This window comes from Anabas testudineus, chromosome 21 (genome assembly GCF_900324465.2).
Source record: "Anabas testudineus chromosome 21, fAnaTes1.2, whole genome shotgun sequence".
Lineage (NCBI taxonomy): Eukaryota > Metazoa > Chordata > Actinopteri > Anabantiformes > Anabantidae > Anabas > Anabas testudineus.
The window spans coordinates 6,600,960-6,621,812 of NC_046629.1; the positions used below are offsets into that span (position 1 = coordinate 6,600,960).

General features: G+C 41.3%; 1 protein-coding gene across 3 annotated transcripts in view; it reads left to right on the forward strand.

The window, feature by feature from the left end:
- The window catches only part of sema5ba (sema domain, seven thrombospondin repeats (type 1 and type 1-like), transmembrane domain (TM) and short cytoplasmic domain, (semaphorin) 5Ba), a 128,854-nt gene that overhangs the window by 7,905 nt on the left and 100,096 nt on the right, over nucleotides 1-20,853 (forward strand). For 2 of the 3 annotated variants that reach the window (XM_026375953.1, XM_026375955.1), the window contains exon 2: nucleotides 16,187-16,251. The exons of the other annotated variant lie outside the window; for it this stretch is intronic. The gene's annotated coding sequence lies outside the window, so the exon portion shown is untranslated. The remainder of the gene's footprint in view (nucleotides 1-16,186; nucleotides 16,252-20,853) is intronic. 3 annotated transcript variants of the gene reach the window in all.

Below are 20,853 nucleotides of genomic sequence, written 5' to 3' on the forward strand. Positions count from 1 at the left end.
CTCCACCAATGTGGCAGATTTATGTTGTGTGTGTGTGTGGGCTCATTTTTTAAATTGATGCATGTAGATAGATGGTGCTGCAAATGCAACCTCAATCAAGAGCCTGTTAGTTGACTGCACTAAACATGGAGAACATGCAGGTGTATGACCACTCTGAAATGAACATAACGGCAAACGCTCCCCATGAAAAAACATTAAAGTAAAAAAATAAAAAGCATGATGCATGCAATTTTTGCTTTAAACATATTTTGTGCTGTAGCACCTCGACAGTGCCGCTGAATTTGGTTTGTGGTTGGCTCTGGTTACTATGACGATAGAAGTGGCTCTCGGCGGGGCAGGAGGGTCCGTTTCAGGCCGAGGCAGACAGAGAAATAGAGGAGCGTGACAGTGATTAATACCCTGGCAGAAGCAGTGGACTCTGAGAGCCCCGTCGTCACCATCGGAGTGTTAAGGAGCATGTCGGCCCACAACGAACACTGCGTCTCACTAGCACAAGAATGAGAAGTTTAATCACAATCGTGTGAATTATTTATAATACAAAATCTATTACTTCTCGACTTGGTGGATAAAAGCTGGAGTAAATTGAAATGTTGGATTAGGCCAGGAAGGAAATGAGATTCACCTGTGTGTCTTCTAAAACCAATCCTCCTGATTAATGGCAAAACATATGTCCCAGTGTTCCCGTCTGCTCCCCCCCCCCTTCAATTCTGAAACGTGAAACAAGTTGAGGAGCCTTTACCAGGTGGTGTGGGGAGAGGGGCTCATAGTCTTATAGACTTTTGAGAGACACATGGCACTCTGCCTTCCGTGAAGCATGTTAACAAGGAAGAGAAGTGATGGATGACTAGAGGCAACATACTGTATCTGCATGATAGAGATAAGCGGCCAGCCGTGCTTTTACTTTCCACTGTCCCCCCCCTACCCCAAAATGGAAAAACTTCAGAAACACTTTGCCTGAATATTTGACCAGCAGGGTTTGTGCTCAGAAAGCACACTGTGTTACCTTTATAGACATCACCGATTGCATTATCTGGATAGTCTGCTTCTGTGCAACCATACACACACGTGTGCACAACTTATTCTGTCTTCACAGTGGACACACTAAGGAAACAACCTCAAAGCTTTTCCACTGTACCTATTCCTCTTTCATGTCCCGCACCTGGATGTCAAGGTCCATTAGAGCTCCTTTAGAAGATCTTGGTCCCTGCATGGGTTTTTGCACTTCATCGCACTGTCCCTCCCCTGCTCCCCCATAACACTGCAGCTGAAAGGAGCCTCTGTTGGGTTTCTGTAGTGCATATTAAGTGTATGTGAGCACCATGTACTGCAGTTAAAGCTGGTCTGCAGGAGAAGGGAAGAAAAGCTTCCTCTTCAGTGACCACTGCACCTGCCCCCCCTGCCCACCACCTTCAAACACTCTTTGCTCTCTGTGACTTGACCCTTTGGCCCTGTCATCTTATGTTGACAGCCGTGTAAAGGAGCTCAACTATTTGATGGCAGTGTAAGATTTAGAGAGGACATGAAGACAGACACGCACACACACACACACATTCTTTTGTGCATTCATTCAACTACAGGAGGTAACATTACCTTGTCATTTTTCCACACCTGTCTGGTTTCTTCAACAGACCCCAGTGGAATAGATGTGTGGGCATGTTTTTTTTTATATTTGTGTTTACAAAATGCCACAGGTAGTTTCAACTGGAAGGAAGTGGAGCATTTTCAAGCAATGTGTAAATCAGCTGCTGGATGTTTGATGGCAGAGTAAATGTCTGCCCCCGCTCACAGCAGATTGCTCTTGCTAGTCTTGGCCAGAAGCCCCATTCATCACCTACCACACAGCAGCTTTAGTCAAGCCCTTTTTTCCACTACCAGTTTTGAACCATTGTGTCTCTCTAATAGACAAAAATAGTGGTGTTGTGTTTTATATTTTCAGAAGTATCTTATATAGGGTGTAGTGCATCCTTCATTTATTAATATAAATAGTTATACAACACCCTGCACCAGGGACAACTACACATCAGTGGACATTTTCTGTGTCAGCTTTTGGATTTGGTGTTAATGGAGAAGTCTGAGGTGTCTACAGGGTGGACAACTTCAGCGTTAAATGATTAATCACCCAGAAGAACAATATAAATCTAGAATGAACACCGTGTTTGACACACAGTAACGCCTGCTATAAGTTGCATTTTGCTGCTCATATCTGCAGCATATCTGCAAACCGCATCCTATTGTAACAGTCTAGTTCGGTCATAAGTATAGAAATATTGATTACTGCAGCATTATTGTGTTTATTATTGAAAAAGAGTTGCACAAGGGAAGTTGTCTAAAGTTTTCGTCCATGTTGGTATGAATTCAGGGACAAAAACAAACCAAGTACCAAAACAAGTAGGTTCTGTGTGTGTATATGTGCATTTATGTTGCCCACAATACTTTTCACTGTTGTCTGTTTCTCATTCTAATATCTCCTTGTAGTTACTTCTACTGTAATTGATTCATTGTCCAGAGATCTGAGCCTCCTGTCTACACTAAATCCAATTTACATCGAACGCAATAGGCTTTATTTAGCTCATTTACCAACACTACAGCGGTTTGGTCTTTTCATAAACACCTGGGTATGTAGTGCTATAATGAAAGTTGATAGATGAATACTTACGTCATGTCATTGCTACAGCACTAGCAATTACCACGGGGTCAGACAAGCGGGTGCGAGTGTTATTTAGACACACGCTGCTCTCTCATTTTCTGTGCCGCTCTGGGTTTCGCTTCTGATATCGGCTCCAGTGAGTTATGACACCCTCAGGAAGCAGTGAGAAGACAACAGGAAAGGAACACTTTCACACAACTCTCTTTCACACACTGTTCAGCAACTTTCAGGTTGCAGAAATGACTACTGAAGGTTTTGGAGGCTGCAGCATGGACAGTACAAGCTGGCTCAATTCATGTGTATGAAGATACTGTGGATGCATGTGATGAAGATAATCTTCCACTCAGCTTAAAAAATAAAATATATATCAGTGTTTGCAGCATGGCTGAAGTTGTGTTCATCGTGCATTTAATGTAATGTAACTCTGTTGCTACAAAATAAAATACCAGTGGTTATTCAGATTTTAGAAAACATACACATTTGGCTCGATTGAAAAACTTCTGTTCCTCGCCTACTAGCCACATGGCTGCCTTTTGCTTTGCTGTGATGTATATTGATCTGAAGGTAGCAAACCTGTTTGCTACTGTTTGTTTAACCTATTTACACATCTTTATTGTCGGTATTGTGCATTTTAGTATTGATAATTCTACTTTCTAAAAACAAAACAGCCCATCTGTTGTGCATAACTACATAGTGCATTAGGTAAAAATTTGATTACAGAGGCATTAGTGAGATCCAACACTGATGCTGAGTGATAAGGTCTGACTCGCAGGTAACATTCTGGGTGTTGGTTGGGACTGAGATTACAAGCTAGTCAAGTTTTTCCACACCAAGAAAAGCATTTCTTTATTGTAATGGGAGCATGTTAAAACAGGTACTGGCCCCCCCAAACTTATCGACAAAGGACTTCATTGTCTAAAACAATTGGATAGTATAACAGTAAAATTGCTTTTAAATGGGAAAAAGAACTTCGTCTAAACCATGGGAACCAACGGTCGTCCACATTTCTTCGACTGTCTAGTGAATTTATATTTACAGTTATCACCCGGAGTTGAAGCAGAAGCTTTTTTGCTCCTACATCCACCTCCCCTCACTGCAGTTCTGTGCTTAGAAACCCTTCAGGCTGTGCTGTACCACCCTCAGTGCCCCCTGCTGCCTCGACAGCGTGCCCCTGCTGGCATGACGCCCAGACACCCTTGGCGATTTACAAACCAGCGGTGATGGCGGCTGTGTCCAAGCGTCTTTGACTTTGCTGAAGACGTGCTCCTATTCATTACAGCGCCACAAATGACAGAGGGCCACTTGTGTTCTGTGGGCAGAGGGATAAACAAGACATAAAACACAGGGCTGTTGGGGACAGTCAATTTGTGGCGGTTAGACAGTGTTTAACTTCAGGTGTCCTTTCTCTGTGTGTCTTTTTTCCATGTACTGATTTGTTTTTGTACCAAAAGGGTAACCTGCAGGCAATATAGATGAATGTTTTCAAGTGGCTGCGTATTTCTATGACAGATTTATATTATTAGGGAGCTCCTGTGTACCTTGAATTAGTTTCATCAAACGCTGAGAGTGATTTTTATTGTTTATAATAGATAATGCATTTGAAGTCTGGCGCTTTGTTAGACCTGCAGGAGAACTTCTTGTTTTGTTTGCTCTGCCCTGCAGGTGTTGCCAACACACTGTAGTACCTATTATATTTGAGCGTTTTGTTTGTCAGGCATGTATGATGTTAGTGGTTTTGTGGGGGATTACTTTTTATTAAAGTTAGTTGTACGGACGTATTTCCGTGCTGCATTTAGTGGAGATGGTTACGCCAGCGAGCAGATGTAAGCAGTGTACTTTTAGATCAGTGTTCAAAACGTAATGGTCACTTTGTGATGGCTCAGGGCTGCTAAGCTCCATGATGCAGCAGAATGACCTCGCTGCTCCAAAATATTCTGAAGTGAAACGACCTGGCCTGGGTCCAGCTTCGTGGCCCTGCCTCTGCTGACAACAGTCATTTGATACTGGGGACAGAGGACAGGACGAGTCCTTAGTGCTACTGTATATGTGTGTGTATGTGTGTCTGTGTGACACTTCTGTGATCTAGTGCGGTGTCTCTGGCCTCCAGGGACACCCAGACAGCTGGCTGGCACAGGAATGTGATGAAGACTAAAAGACTTAAGCCACCCCAAGCTATCCTGCTCTTCCTGCAATGCCAACTCTCTGTTTTGTCTTTTCTCTTTTTCCGTGCCAGAGTCAGACGCACCACAGGTAGGCAATTTCAAAGCCTACTGTAAACCTAAGGTTGTGAGAAAAGAATCTGAGATGTGCAAAACTGACACTGAAAACTGAAAAGCTTGGCTCATGATAAAAGCATTGCTTTTCATTTAATCAGAGTATCTGTAAGCACCACTGAGTAGATTGATGTAAAATGCGCGCGGTGGAGCTCATCTTTTGTGATGGATGCTCTGGCTATGAAGCTTTAGTGAACCTTGTTTGAGTTTTTTATGTTTGAACAATAAATTGCTGCTTTTTATGGGATCTCTTGCTGACTGAGTCAACCCCATTTCAGGCTTACTGTTTTTCCAATAAATGATTCATAACAGGTCATTAATAGTGGTGCATTTATCAGAGCACATAATCCTGCCTCCACACTTTGTGGCTCACCACACTGGCAGGTTTTTCATTGGCTTCTATTTAATTTCTCAATTTAAACACATTTCTTTACCAAGATCTTACTTATGGGTTATAGCAAGTTATCTCAAGTCAATTTTATGGATATTGCCTATAACCACACAAGCCTAAGAGGGCTTTATCATTTGTACAACATACATATACAACGTCCTCTGTCATTTAACTTTTTAAATTGAATTCAGTTTTCTTCTGACTTAATTTGAATTTTACTTTACTCAAGTTAAAACCACTTTGCTATTGGTGTTGTAACACAGGTATGACGCTGGTATGTGCACCAAAGCAGTTGAGCCATATTGTTTGAGAGATTTCGGCACATCTGCGTTTTCCTGCACTTGTTTTTGGTTTTTAAACTCATTAGTTAATAAGTTTTGATGTTTGTTTCTACATTTAAATTGAAGTTTTCAGGTGCTACAAAGTGTTTACCTTTATGTGTCCCTGTCTTGTGGTTTTCCAATTGGCTCCTTGATGCTCTGGAGTGAAATGAAGCAGAAATAGAATAAAGGTATGTTAACGTTGGAAACAGGTCTCATTCATGCCAGACTGAATCGCAGTAGGCTTTGATCTGCTGCTTTGAGAGGCTGACATAAGAGGACAGCATGAATCACAGCGTTGATTGGCTCATAGAGTTACGCGAGGAAATGTTTTTTCTTCGCTTGGCTGATGAAACCTGAATTAATTATGTATCACTTGCAAACTGGCTCATGTTGACTTGTGTAAGTTCTGCAGAGGACACCTTAAGTTTATTTAAGGTGTTGTCAAAGTAAGCTAATTGGGTTGTGCAGGCTTGAACATTTCTTCTGGGTGAGCTGGATAGACGACTTTCAAGATTCTGAATGCACACTGATACCCGTGCACATACACATTCAGACAGTGTAACACGGTTTAATGCTTCCTTTTATTCCCCCCCCAGGCCATGCTCCCTTTGAACCCAAATTAATAGCTTCCTTTACTGTGTCACGTATAATTTGAACCTGTCTCACTGTTCTGCAATTCAATCTTAATTGCTAACTACTTCCATTTCAAGAGTTGTTCAGCAAACGGAGCATATGACGGATGACTCTTTGGCAGTAAACACAGAATTACTTAATCAAATACTCTCTATCTCCCTGCTGCCTTTCAGAAAGCCAAGAACTATTTGTTGTCATCCCAGGAGAAGAGTTTGATAAAAGACAGGGGCATTGGTTACATACCACTTTCTTTTCTTTAGTTATATCCTCACACCACAATGATGAATGGGGGTTTCATTCCTACACTTTAAAAGATGGATTGGGAGCTTGATTTGCTGTTAAATGATCTAATTCTTACTGTCTTCTGCTCCTCTTGTCATACTTTCAACATTTATCTCTGTCTTTTATTCTCTCCTATTTACTGTGTATCATCCTTATCATCAGACGCTGCTTTGTAATTCCTGACATTTCTCATTTTGGGCCTCTCTTGTGGTACTCTTTTCATTCCTCGCTTGATGTCTCTCTCCTTCGCTCGCTCATTTTTTTTTTACCTTCTCTGTTTTTTGGTCTGTTTCCAGCCTCAACTCCAGGTGGATTTCCTGCCGATCAAAACCACATATAGCATGCACTTCTGTGTTCACCTGACCAAGGTGTTTTAGGAAGATGAATCACCTACAGCACTTCACTATTGGTCCCCTCTCGTCAGGTCCATCGCTCATTTTTCTGAGTGTTGAATCCAAATAAAACGAACCCCAAGACTGATTGTGTTTAGGTTTAGGACAATTACTACCAATCTCACTATCACTGCTTGAAGTTGAAAGATTAAAGAGATTTAGCAGATATTATGCACATGCTCACATACAGCTTGTACAGTCGGGTCTTCTTGTCAAACATATTACTAATTGATTAGTTGAGTGACTGATGAACATTGTGAACACATTGACAAATATAGAAGTTTGAATCTTGCCATGAATCTGCTGCTATTTTAACTGCTATGAATCCACAGTTGCAAACCCTCAACCAAAAAAAGCAGTCTACAAACCTGTCAGTCACCTTTTAAGCCTACGGGATGTGAGTGTTTGATGCACAAAGCTAATACGAACTTGTGCCTTTGGGCTCAGGCGATGTTTAGTTCCAATAAATGAAATTCTTAATGCTATAAAATAGCAATATTCTAGAGAAAGGTGTGCTTAAAACTAGCAGGAGCTTGGGGCAGAGCTTTTCCTGTTACACCATGAATTTGCCCTAAAACACAAAGTCTGGTCTTCACAGAGCAGATCCTCATCCACTACCTTTGGGAAGGAGCTAGGCCTTATCAGCCAACATGAGGCTCACTTGTGCTTTTTGCCTGACTGGGAGCAAATCCCTTCAGCCAGGTTCCAAGAATGGCGGCCATGTTTTTCATTGGTGTAATGTTTGCATGTCAATGTACTTTTGAGCATGTAGTGCTGTTTTTTTGGGGGGGATTATGAAAGGTCTAAGGCATAAAAGGTTAAAAGGTGAGACCACCCCATGTTTGGTTCATTGCTTCCGGGGTTAATTGTAATTCTCCACTTGGTTCCATGTAAGGGTGAAGTTTCTTTCTCAAAATAAGGGTTGAGTCGGTGTTTCAGTGCTGCAGGCTGAAAACTGTGTTAGCTTAATGCACATAATACATTAGACTAATGGGAACATTTCACTCAATTTTCTACCCGTAATTTACATAGTGGAGGGTAAAAAGGCATATGAGCTGTGCAGTTTGAGCAGCTGAAAAAGCTACTGATTGCTATAATACAGCTGATTCCCTGTCTGTTTGAATTTGCTTTGATGCAGCTGCAAACAGCCGAGGAAACAGAATTTAGGTTTAGTTTCTGTGGAAGATTTCTGCAGGCAAATTCTCCCAGAAGGTGTGCTTTTCTCTGGATTTGCGTGGTGCTGCAATGCGCCCTTCCCCTCTCGTCCCTCTTGTTTCCTCCTCCTCATCGCCCACTCTTTCTTTCTTCCTGAGTCTGGGTGATACTTACCGCTGCTCTGTGCGTCTCCGCTCACTTCTTCCCTTGATGGCAACTGACAAACAGGGAAAAGATGGAGAATTATCCTTTTTTCCCTCCTTCTGGAAGCTGGTGTCCTTTGGCTTGATAAACAATTCCTAGCCTGAGTCTTTTCTGTTCCTTATCCTCGGGGCCCTACATGCCTCAGAGCCCAGTGTTTGTTGGAGTAAATATGCATGTGAACGGCAGGTGCAAATGGTTTTCTTCTCCTTTCAATGCCACATACAGTTCGCCCTCCGAAGAGAGAAATAACCACTTCACGACTGCATGAAAGAAGCAGTTCTGCCTTTCTGTGTTTCTTGAGTGCAGCTGTTCTCCACCCACTAAGTCGGGGGATTTAGCTGAATCGTATTGCTTTGCATGTTTTAATGATGCAGCTACTGTCAGAGTTGTTCTCTGTTGAGATGTGAGGTCGAAGAAAAGGGAGCGAAACAGAGATCAAGCATTTTGGAAATTGAGGGACGGTTGGTTTGAGTGCATGCTGCTGAGGATATTCTCACAAATTTCATTAGAAAGATTTAAGTTTCAGAATGAGAGACGAGAAGCTGGCAGCCAACACTGACTCATAATAAAAATGTAACCTCTATGTTTTGTACAATTCTTTAAGAATGAGAGGATAGATATTGTCAGAGATTTGATAATCTCTCAGTTTCAGTCACAGTTTTTTGCCAAACAGGAACCAGGTCTGAAATTGAAGTGGTTTTGCAACCTTGTAAAGTTTGCAGCTAATGTTTAATTTGACCCCAGCAATGCAGTGTGTCTGTTTTGTTGTATATGTAAGAAAATAAATGTGAAGGAAGGGTACATTTTCCTGTTGCATTTGCAAGGTCGAGCCTTCACAGGCATTGTGAAGGCTTCTTCCACTGACCAAGTCTGACCTTACCTCTGTTACCTGTATGTTGGTTTATGCATAATAATGGGCAGTATGCACAGGATAAATGCTGTCACCCATTCAAACCTCACTCAAGAGCCACATCATGTTTGCTGCAGAGGCAAATTTCTGCAAATGACTGAAAAATAACTGATAATTTTAGTGCTTAAATCAAATGTGATTATTTATTGTGCAAAACACTTACACTCAAATCTATCTATCACTCAAACACAACAGTGCCTCACATGTTCTTCATGTTTGTGTCAAGCGCTGTAAAATGGATCCAGGTCTCATTCTGCCTGCTTGGCAAGACTTGCGCGGCCATTTGGCTGCTGCACAATTTGGATGTGTGGATCAATATTCAGCTCGATAAGTATAATGTTGGTCTGAAGCTGAGGTTGCTGCTGCTGGCTGCCTGCAGACAATTCAATTCCCCCACTGTGCACTTCACTCTGCACCAACACAATAAACTGTAATTGGAACAACCATGTTCACTTGCAGACACATACATGAGAGGAGCCTTTTACACAGAAACAGAAAATTGCTCAAGGACACAGAAACAGAAAATCAGAGTGCACATTTCAAGTACTCATAGATGGATATATCTATACATATACTGTAGAATATTCCATGGCAAACAAAGGCTAACATACAAATTGTGTATGTCATAATACATGTGCATGGAGTACTCCTCATATTGTTGCTGTAAATTTTCCCTAAATAGACATAAAGGTAAAGTCGTCTTTTATTTTAAGCCGGAATTGTTTGACATTTTTAAAGGATCTAATTACAGAGTGCTTGCTTTTTTGTTTTATTTTATTAGTATCTCAATAACACATACATTTCTCGATGGGGACAAACGACCATCGCAAACTTGTTCTTGTTAGCACCAGCCGGTTTGTGGAGCTCCTTAATGCCAGCGATGTTAGCCCAGCTCCTCCACATTGATGAGACCAGCCTGCTGCAGCTCGGCCTAAATTGAGGAGGAAACCAAATGACCTTTTTCTCAGCAGACATTTTTACTTGTAAAAATCCAGGTGGAATTAAAATAAATGAAAAATAAATGCTCCGTTCCATATAGGTGACGCTGAAAGCTCAGTGAGTCATGCACAATACCAAAGCCCTAGAACTGGCATAACTAAAAGAAATGCAGTCACAATTAATGTATTAATTACACCTGTACTTTTCCTGCTATTTGAAATGTCATTTGGACAGGATTTTGCCATTGTTCACTACACAGCAGGCGAGTGCATGGACCTTAATCACAGTTTAAAGTGTTGTGAAAAGGGGAAAGAGCACAAAAGAGAGAGGCATTTACCAAACAAGAAACTAGTTATATGCTATGTCACTTTGAAAGATTTGAATTTTGCAAGCCGAGCCCACTTCTGCTCATGCTGAGGGTATGGTCATGCTGCATGTAGCTACTTCTACTGTTTTACTAGAGAGACTGTGAACATGGAAAAATGTGGACATCAATTAATCAAACCTTATTTATATTGCACCTTTCATATAGGTAAAATGTAGGTTTTAAGTTTACAACCTAGTTTAAACCCTAAACTCTAAAAACATGATTCCTTTTCATTAGTTCTCACATCCTCAGGCAGACTTCAGCATAGAAACTAATAGCTGCCTCATCATTAATGAACATTTGAGTAACAGATAAACAGATAAACTCTCTATAGCTGCAACTGTAGATAGTCAAAGCTTGTTTGTGATACGCCACAACTCACGCTGTGAACTGAGTTAAAGTTAAGGGCATTTATTTTAGAACATTTTATACATAATGGGGAGTGAAGTATTGTATTTAATCTGAAACAACTCCAGTGCAACAACAATGAATCAAATAAAAGATGATTACATTAACACGACCAAAGGGAAAAACGTTATGTATGAATATAAAGACGTAAGATGAGGTAGTACAGTATGAGGTAGTAGAAGTATTAGTAGTAAGCAGCAGTTGTTTAACGTGAGCAGAATGTTCAATAAGATTTTGATACTGTAATTGCAGAAAATCCAGCAGAGTGATGCTTCACTCTAGAGGATCAATTTCAGAAGTAGCATTCTCCCAGTTAAAAGTTAATTCACATAATATCAATAGTTTAAGCTATTAAACGTAATATTTCTGACCTTCAGTGTTAGGATCGATGGCGTCTTGATAAATAAGGTTTGTCAGATTGAACAGGATACAAGCGTTTTGTATTAGATTAGATTTATTATTGACTTATCGCAAATATTCAAATCCTTGGATCAAGATTTATCAACTTAAAGGCAAAAGTACATTTGGAAATATAAATATAAATGTATAATATTTAACCCTGGAAAAGTACAGTGTGTATGAGGTACTGTCACATTTTGGGATCTGATGCATTTAAATAGCATAGTTAGCGCTCCATCTTTTCTAACGCACACTGATGTATTAACAGCCCCAAGCTTCTTTAATGGAGGTACCACTTAATTATGAGAGGGGCCACTTGAGCTTAGTGAGCAATCAGATAGACATACTGTAGATGCACATCACACGAGGACTGAAATTAACACACACGTATTTATATAACACTTAGAGTGTAATGGTGGAGGTGGGTGTGTGGATGCAAACAGCTGCCCTGTTCACATTTATGTTAATGACGCTTTTGTTCCCTCTGTGGTCTTTAAGCTCAAGCCTTGTTTCCATCTAAGCTGTAACCTTTAGAAATTTGTCACCGCTCTCTCTGTAACGCAAGTGACCTTTCCGTTAACTTGGAGAGGCTGTCTCCGAGAGCGAGGAGTGCGAGGTCAGAGGTCATGACGTATGTAAACAGATGTCAAGTGCTATGATGGAAAACCAAGGACATATGAAACTTTGCTGGAATCCAGCCAGGCAGGGACGTAGGAGGACGGAGCAGAATAACAAGGGTAGTGGATGACTTTGCCCGTCAACGTGATGCCATGGTTTCAGGTTGTGCAAGTTAAACCAACTACGTGAGAACCGACCTTTTTTCGAGACGGCATGTACGTGAGTGTGTGTGTTCTCATGTGACCACAGTCACTTGTCCGTCTACAGCCTCTTGACTGTATTAGATTATTTAACCAATGTAATTACCAGTGTCTCGTTTCTTCTCTTACTGTCTTTCAAGTCCAACTGCTATGATTTATTGCGAATTATCAACACAGTAAAATTACCTTGTTTTTAAGTTTTTTGTTCTCCATTTGTTCCTCTCTCTTTTTTTATGCTTTAGTTTTCCACAGCTAAACATTAGAGGGGTAACATATGTTCAGATTGTAAAACCCTCTGAGACAAAACAGTCGTTCTGTGCTATCTTCAAGAACTTGCCCCACTTTCTGCCCCTCATGTGTTAGCACACATTTGGGTCACACAGAAAGGCACTGGTTGAGTTAATAAATCAGCATAGTTTGAATGAAAAAAACACTTATTGTTGTTGTGAAGATATCTCTACAATCCTCGAAGACTCTTCAAACCATCTGGATTGATGAAATATTCAGACCGCTGAATGATAAAAGTGATTTTTAACTAATTTCTCAACTTGCATCTCATTTTCAAGTCACAGGTAAACTGGTTGCTCTCCACCCACCTTGATTTACTTGGTAATATGAGCACCGTGCTATTGTTTTAAGACTGACTTAATGTTTTTGTGTAGTAATTTCAACGATCACATTTAGGGCAGGCCCATCTCTGCCTCTGCATGGCTGGAAAATCCTAATCTTCCTACGTGATTTGAATATTCTTCTTGTGATTTGATGCTATATAAATACATTGGATTTAATAAACTGAATTAATTGAACAGGAATAAAACCTCAAAGAGGGTTTTAAATTTAATGCTATAAAAAGAACATCTGGATCCATATAGCGGTGGAGCTGTGTTCTCAGCCGTGCTGGCTTATTGAGGCTACACCAGCCTGATGGTGTTGGTCAGTATGCCAAAATAAGTGACTGCACGTAATGCACAAATGGTGCTCGAGGTAATTTAGAAACCGAGTCATTACATGGTTTATCTGGCAGACTCATTGTTTACTCTGCTGACTGTGAGTGGGCAGAGAAGCGGCACAGCTGAGCAGAGACAAGCCCAGTGTGGTTTTCCTCTGTTACTCGCTGCATGGTGAAATTTTGCTGTGTTGCTGAATTTATTATCGAAATAATTTAGAAGTTCGAAAACCTCGGCTTATTTTATTCAGTGTGTTTGAACTAATTATAACAAAAACAGAGGTATTTTACTTTGCTATGTTGACAGCACGTAAGGCCACAAAAACATTAAGAACTTCTTTGTTTTATTGTTTGTTCCTTAGATAATTTCTGACCTATGTGGGTACATTACTGTGGCAGATTGTACCTTGAAAGTCTGCATCATTATAGTTGTTCATCATGTTAATTCAGCACTGAAATACCGTCACTTACCAAATTCAGATGTTTCTATGACACTACAACAGATTATTAGGAGATTATTTGGACTGCTGGTTTATATCATGTATTGTTTCCTTGGTGCAGTAAAAACACTTGGTGTGTTTGACTTTAGGTGGCTTCATAAAACAAGTTTGCTCAGCAGCAGCACCCTGCTACAGTCTGATGTAAACTGAAAGCTGCAGGCAGTAATTCGCTCCTAATTAGACATATTTCCTTACTACCCTGAAGAAGGAACGTTAAACTACACAAGTATACTGTTCGTGTGTGTGTGTGTGTGTGTGTGTGTGTGTGTGTGTGTGTGTGTGTGTGTGTGTGTGTGTGTGTGTGTGTGTGTGTGTGTGTGTGTGTGTGTGTGAACTCCTGCTGTTTCGTAACTTGCCTCTTCACCTACTTCCTGCTAAGTCTTCATTTAACTGTCTGACTCAGTTACAGTAACTGCAGTTTAATTAGTAGAATTGGATTTTCACTGCTGGCTCCGACTGCGGCTGTTGATAACCACTTCTTATGGACACAAAGCAGCGAGATGCACTGTGGTGAGCTGCAAAAGTTTTTCAGCATCATACTGTTATCAGAAGGGCTTATGGTTATAGTGCATTTCAAGTTCAACACACACACAGAGACTGACGTACACAGTTGCTGCTTTATATCTGTATGTATGTGTGTGTGTGTGTGTGTGTTCTGCTATAATTATATTATAGTAAAGATAAGAATATGGTGTCGGGAGATGTCTTGTCTTTCAATCAAGATTCAGACCAGTTATAATTATTAAATACTGAACTTGGTTTTGGGGTCATTCAGTTGAGCAAAAACTAATTAAGGGTAGATTGAGATCATCCATTTTATAGACGTTTTCCACAGCAGACATTTTCATTTGTCATAACAGAAACAGCACAGGTGAAGAACATTTTAATTATGAAGACTCCATCATGTGTCACCTTTATGACACAATACCAGAGGCGTGGATCTACTGGACCTTAATGCAACGCGATTGTCTTAATATGATCAATTCCACCTGGGCTTTTTCTGGGCCGAGAGACAAGTCTGTGAAATGGATAAGTCAGTCTATCTGTTGCATATAGGCTAAAAGCACCAATGATCTTGTGTACAAGCTCACGGCTACAGACTTGTGCAATCTCTGAGATTTGTGGATTTATGCTGGCGTTTTATATTTCAGTCTGACACTGTATCTATATTAGATGTTTTCACTTTAAGAGTGATTGCTATTTCACCAATACAAAAGCTCTGACCGACTCGGTTGTTTTTTTCTCCAATCTCGCAAACAGCCACAGTTTGATAGGCCAGAAATAATCTGAAATGTGGACAGTTATTATTGCAGGCAGTGTGGAACCAGGCATCGGTTCTGATCTTATCTCTCGCTATCAACTTACTGTCTGCGTGTCAAATCCCAACTCTGCGCTCTGGTAATGCTGAATGTGAAATTCCTGTCAGTCATATGGTCGGCACGGTTATGTTTTCCCAGACTTTGTTTGTCTGTTCGGTGTAAAAGCATCGCTGCAAGAGTTTGGGGTGTGTACGCATGTACGTGCTTGTGTGTCTGAAAGAGAATAAGAGTGTAGGTCACAGCCTAAGCAGTTTATGGGAATTCTTTCTCCTCACTTGTTGCAGTGAATAAAGCTCGATCCCACACTGACATTGAAGATTATGGGGCGTTTTTTTGTTTGAGCGGACACTTCCTGCTGCTCAGCCCTAAATTCTCAGCTTAGCTCCATAGAAAATCCCCTTAACTGCATTTGACTACCTGTCTTTATAGCTGTTCAGAGTCTTAGCACTGGACTGGTGAATCCAGTAGAGGAACCCTTACGTTGGATTAATTAAAGCCGTTATTTCTGAATAAATTACATAAATTGATTTGAACCCATCATAACGTTAATAAATAAAACTAAAAGTTAGTTGCACCCCTAAATATAATCCACCTTGTACTCGTTCTCGTTTCTGATCATTCTTACTGGACCAGATGACAATAACGGTATCGATCTCTCCTTATTCCTTTTTGCAGTTCTGTGGTGAAGTGAGGGAAACGGCGGCCATATCGCCGCAGTTGACACCACAAGAGGGATGGCATGTCTGAGCTGTTCTTTCAGGTTGCCGTAGAAACCAACCAGGGCTATTTGTTCCAATTTGCTCTGTGGTGTTGAGATCAAAAAGCTTGGAGCCCAAAGTGCTCTCTGCATATTAGCATCTGTGTTGTGATTCATCGCAATCACACATCCGTTCACCTCCTTTGCCTCCATACTGTTAATTTACACTGGAACACATCTGCGCTCTGTTTTTTTTTCGTGTGGTACAACTCCCCTTATGTTATATGGGATTTAGAGTTTAATGTGTTTGAACTGTATTGAACTTTGTGGTTTGTTATTGTCCAGTTAGGCCTTCACTTGATGTAAAGGCATCTCGCAGGTCCCTCTTTTACTGCCAACCCCATGAAGTCTCTCTTTAAATGCCATTCCTGCTCCGCCTTCTCTGCTCCATTGAAAAGTTGGCGGTTTGTTTACGAGCGCTCCAGCACTTCTTTGTGGCTCTGCACACTGCTTATGAGAAGGAGGCGAGCAGCTTGTGAAAGACTCACCCATCCCCCTCCTCTTTCTCTCTCCCTTCTTCCAGATTTAGTTTGAAAAGGACAGACGGCACTCTCAGCCCCGTCCCCACACCCTAGTGATGCTTAGCTGGTGAGTACACTTTCATCTTTTTTCCTTTAGAACTTTTCATGACATCTTCATGCATTTTTTAAGTTAATTTCTGCATCTTTACCTGAGTTTGTTTTGGATCCCCCCCCACAATTCACAAGTTTTGCTTGCAAACACCAAATCTCTCTCTGGTGTGGTCTGGATGTCTCTACAGTGAGGAATAGCTTTTTCTCTCATTCTTCAGTTCTCTAAATATTGTTCTCCCTCTACCCCCTAAATCTCTGTGGCCTCTGTAGTAAAAGTGAGGCGGCCTTTTTTGGTGAAAGCCCTTTATTCTCACTGAGCAAAGTGATTTGAAAAGCAGCAGTGAGTGCATGGCAGTGGAGGCGGAAGAGAGGAGGATAAGCAGGAGAGTTGGGGAGTGAGGGGGTGCAGTTTTACCTCTCTCTCCTCTCTCTCTCGCTCTCTCTCTCTCTCTCTCTCTCTCTCTCCTCTCTCTCTCTCTCTCTCTCTCTCTCTCTCTCTCTCTCTCTCTCTCTCTCTCTCTCTCTCTCTCTCTCTCTCTCGAATCAGTGAAGCTCTCTGGTGCTGACAGCCTTGAGTCTAATTGACAGTGTACAGTGAAAATGTTCAACGGTGATGTGAAGCAGGAGCACAGTTACCTTGTAGTGTCCCCTCCAACACAACAAAGTGGAGTCACTTTGATTGCATTTGCACACTGATCAGTCACAACATTAAAACAAGGGTGAGCATGGGCGCTCTGACCGCTGTGCAGCTCTGCAGGCTCATGCGCCACAAGGTTCAATCCAGTGTGTGTTCTGACACCTGTGGATCATGACCCTGTCACCACTGAAGTGGATTTAATGTTGTGGCCACTCAGTTGTACATCTGAGGCTCATTGTTAAGACGTATTTCTTGTTGTTCTAGGCTGGCACTCATTGAGTGGATGTCTATAGAAATGTCAGGAAATTAGGAGAGAGAAGAGGAGGTAACACACGTGCAACATTCACAGACAAGCAGAACCACTTGATTTGAACAATCATGACTCAATTACACAGTTAGTGTCCAGAAAAGCAGAATTCCCCCTTCATTTTTCTTTTCTTTTTTTTTTTTTTTTTAAAAACCAATTTTGCCTCAAAATACCCAGACTGTTTTTTTAAAGAATCAGAGCAGTTCCTGCATCCAGACATCATTACATTTCCTGCTAGAAGAGGACTCGTACAGCGGAGTAAAAATGGTCCTCTTGTGACAAGAACAGCTCAGAAAGTGCTTCCATCAACAGAACGTTAAGTGGAAATGGGGAGCAAACAATCACTGAGGGCAAACACTGAGTGGTCTCTCAAAGTTTTTATCTTATTACTGAGTTTTTGGAAAATTTTCATTTTATATTGTTATCAAAATAAATGTGCAAACTGAAAATACAGAGATTCAGATATGTTTAAAAAGTGTTTCCCAACACAAATGATTAAAAATTTCAATGACCTTAGTGGTTGTCACACTTAATTATTTACTTTTTGCAGCGACACGTTTGTTTGACACTTTGTGAGGAAGTTATTTAATATCCTTGTGAACTTTAACTTGACTATTAAACAGCTCAGAAAATTGGGGTTTTGTGTAACTGGTTGTTAATTATTTAATGTGAAATACTTTAATGCTGGAGAAAACATCAATCCATGACTTAAGTCTGGTATTCACACTAATCATGCTCTTTGTTTGCATTGAAATGGCAAGATTAAGCCTTTATGTAGATTCTTAAATCACGCATCTTCCTTCAGGCATAATTAGAGATTATGCGATTTAAATGTAGATGTGAAAACATGGTGCGAAGAAAATGCCAGAAGCTGTCTTGTTATTTGTTGTTTTTTTATGAATACTTGGAAAAAAAATCCTCCAAACTCCACAAACAAGATAATCAAATGTCATCATTCTTTTAAATAACGTTTTGATGTACCTGCTGAAAAGCACCAGGTGCCATTTTCCATCACTAACTTTGTTGGATTTGTTGGTAACCACATGGATTGCCAAGAAATCAGATGCCCACTGAATCTCAAATATAAAAGAAGTCTCCCTCTTTAGGGTTTGTCTCTCTGCTCCAACCAAGTTAAATATCCCTGAAGGTTGCACCTAGCATTTGCCAGTGCTCTGTAGTTTTACTGAGACTGTTCTGCACTTTTGTTCTTAGTTACTATGCTCTGATCAAGTTGTGGCCTACTTACAGGATCTTTTTTGCTAATATGTGTCATTGGAGCAGAGGAGTGGTGATCACGCTCGGGCTGCTTTGAAGAAGCTCCCCTGTGTTTGTTCTGGTTCTCTCTGCTCCTCTGGGAGGAGATCAGGAGCTCCAGTCGTGGTTGGCATCTCGTCTCCTCCAGCCCCGCTGTTGTTTGCTGATATTTAGTTCAGGATGACAATAAGCCGGAAGAAAACAAGCTCCTTTCAGGCCAATAAGAGAGAGAAGGGGTGGACTGAGAGGAAGAAAGAGACCTACGATAAAAGGGGGGGGTAGGGGACTCATCCCTGGATGGCGATTCTCTTTAAAGCTTTCTGTTTGTGGCCCCTAGGGCCAAATGAAGGGAGCGTCATTATCCCTGGCAAATTACCACGCTGCCTTTGTGGTCCAGCCATGGTACATTAGGGTGCCTTAAAACGTGGCCGATCCGTGCCCATTCAGCTCACAAAGAGAGGGGCTGCTGGCAGATCCTTGGCCTGGCTCACAGAGGACGCATTCAAACTACACTGGGGGGGGGAATGGTGACGGTGGGGACGGTGATGGAGAAGGTCTACTGAGATGAGTTAAAGAAATCACTCCAGCCAAGGCCGATGTGACATAGCCGCGCTGGTGATGTCATCATTTGGCTTCATCTAGAGTTTAATCAGCCGTGGAAATCCTGGATCTGATGAGGAGACTCGTACCAGTTCTGCCTGCATGCATTCCTCTAGAAATCTGAGCATTTATCCTTGAATCCTTTATCTGGAAGGATAAGGAGGAGTTTCTGGAATTGTAGCTGCTCTAATACTCAGCAAACATCATTATGAATAATGTGCAGGTGTGCACACTGCATCTATAGTGTACGTTACCTGAGGCTGATGCAGCAGCAGTCACAAATTCACTTCTGCTGCAACAAGGACGCAGGAACCTGCAAATGAAGACTGGACTCACGTTGTCCTGTTTCAGATGCCAAAACGACAGCAGCAGAGAGATGAGAGTAAAACACGTTGTTGTTGTTCCTGTATATGCAGATATCTTTGTACACATTTACATCTAAAAACCAGAACCAGACCACCTACGATCTGTACTCAGTTTAAAAGCTCAGTTTAAAAGGGCCACAGTTGATCCTTCAGTGAAGTGCAGTTAACAGAACTTTTAGAGACAGATCCCAGCATCATATTATCATAACATTTTCCTAATAAATAATTAAAATACTGTTTATGCAATACTAAAAAACTTGGCTTCATATGTTGTATGGAACAAAACGGTGTGCTAGAAAACCGAACGCTCATGTTTCAGAAAACGCTCTCAAAGGCCCCCGGATGCCTCCTCTGTGTAATTTTCTGTTTCTGTTCTGTTAATTAGCTGTTTCATAACATGCTCTTGCTTTAAGATGAAAAGTAATGAGCAGGTCCTCAGTCCGGGATATAGGACAGAACTTGGGATGCTGCTTCATCTGGTTAATGCTTTAATGTTTTGGGGGTTATTTGAGATGATTGGATGAACGCTGCTCCGTATATTTCACCCGTCTATTTCTGAGAGGATGAATCCTCAAAAGCTGTAGGAGCTGATGTGGGAATGAAGTCATTTGTTGCAGTCTGCTTCCACTATATGTGTTAGTGAGGTTATAGGGGGCATTTATTACAAGCTTTGATAGACGTTTAGTCCTCCTTTCCAAGATCAGCACGTAGTTCTGACTCAATATAGAGTGATCAGGGTTGATCCTCTGGGCCTGAATCAAGTTTTCACTAAATGCCCGTAAATTCAGCGTGCACCATGAACCCTTCAAAGGAAACTAAATAAGAGGGCTGCTGAAGGCACTGTAAAACCCCTAGTGTGTGAAATGTTTGTTCTTGGCACCTAGCCTTTATTTATCATCTAATCAAGTGGAAGCTTTAACTCTGGCGATTGATGTCTCCTTCATTTTATTTTTCTTTCCACGACAGGTGGGAGATTTCATTACTTTCTAACATTGTTTCCTGCTTTTATGAACTCAATCCCTCTGCTGAAGTAGATGAAGCAAGGGAGGAGGCTTTTGTCCAGAGGCCGCGGTGGAAACCCTGAGCCTGTAAATCCTGTACTGATCTTTGGATCATTAAGCTGTGAGCCCTGAGTCCTTTGGTTCTTTATCACCAGGCTTGGATCCCAGGCCATAATGGAGGCTAACTGGCTAATGATTAGCTGTCCTCTGCAGATACTCCAGAGCTGGCTGCTGCTGCCTGTCTGAATGAGAAGATCCAATAAGATATCTGGCCTCAAATGTTTTCTCTTTTTTATCTGTCTGACTTAATGTCTTCATATCTACAGCTATTCAGTTTTCCACAAAGCTTAGTGTGGAACGTAAATGGGGTGTGATTGTGTAAAGTGATGTTGATTTAAAGTATTGTGGATTTGAATATTCAAAGCTGCTCGTGGCCCTGAAAGGCTGTAAAGCT